General features: G+C 40.4%; 1 non-coding gene across 1 annotated transcript; it reads right to left on the bottom strand.

Annotated features, from left to right (window-relative positions):
• Window positions 1-215: 215 nt before the first annotated feature.
• Window positions 216-323, bottom strand: LOC127748195 (small nucleolar RNA R71). Its single transcript, XR_008010137.1, has one exon. It is a non-coding gene; the product is annotated as a small nucleolar RNA R71 (small nucleolar RNA).
• Window positions 324-1,099: the final 776 nt, after the last annotated feature.

The raw sequence follows: 1,099 nt of genomic DNA, 5'->3' as shown, positions 1-1,099 counted from the left end.
ATCCTCATCAGTTTTTAGCTGAATTCTTGCAAATCTGTGACACTGTCAAGACTAATGGGGTTGACCCTGAGGTCTACTGACTTATGCTATTCCCTTTTGCTGTAAGAGACAAAGCTAGGATATGGTTGGAATCACAGCCTAAAGAAAGCCTGAACTCTTGGGAAAAGCTAGTCAATGCCTTCTTGGCAAAGTTCTTTCCACCTCAAAAATTGAGTAAGCTTAGAGTGGAAGTCCAAACCTTCAGACAGAAGGAAGGAGAATCCCTCTATGAAGCTTGGGAAAGATACAAACAATTAATCAGAAAGTGTCCCACTGATATGCTTTCTGAATGGAGCATCATATGTATTTTCTATGATGGTCTTTCTGAACTATCCAAAATGTCTTTGGATAGCTCTGCTGGAGGATCTCTTCATCTGAAGAAGACGCCTGCAGAAGCTCAAGAACTGATTGAAATGGTTGCAAATAACCAATTCATGTACACTTCTGAAAGAAATCCTGTGAACAATGGGACTAGTCAGAAGAAAGGAGTTCTTGAGATTGATACTCTGAATGCCATATTGGCTCAGAACAAAATATTGACTCAACAAGTCAATATGATTTCTCAAAGTCTGTTTGGAATGCAAAATGCACCAGGCAGTACTAAGGAGGCTTCATCTAAGGAAGAAGCTTATGATCCTGAGAACCCTTCAATGGAAGAGGTGAATTACATGGGGGAACCCTATGGAAACACCTATAATCCTTCATGGAGAAATCATCCAAATCTCTCATGGAAGGATCAACAGAGACCTCAACAAGGTTTCAACAATAATAATGGTGGAAGAAATAGGTTTAGCAATAGCAAGCCTTTTCCATCATCTTCTCAGCAACCGACAGAGAGTTCTAAGCAGAATACCTCTGACTTAGCAACCATGGTCTCTGATCTAATCAAAATCACTCAAAGTTTCATGACTGAAACAAGATCCTCCATTAGAAACTTGGAAGGACAAGTGGGTCAGCTGAGCAAGAAAGTTACTGAACTCCCTCCTAGTACTCTTCCAAGACATACAAAAGAGAATCCAAAAGGAGAGTGTAACGCCATAAACATGGCCGAATTTGGAGA

The sequence above is a fragment of the Arachis duranensis genome, chromosome 5 (genome assembly GCF_000817695.3).
Source record: "Arachis duranensis cultivar V14167 chromosome 5, aradu.V14167.gnm2.J7QH, whole genome shotgun sequence".
NCBI lineage: Eukaryota > Viridiplantae > Streptophyta > Magnoliopsida > Fabales > Fabaceae > Arachis > Arachis duranensis.
This window is presented reverse-complemented; position numbering and strand designations above follow the sequence as displayed.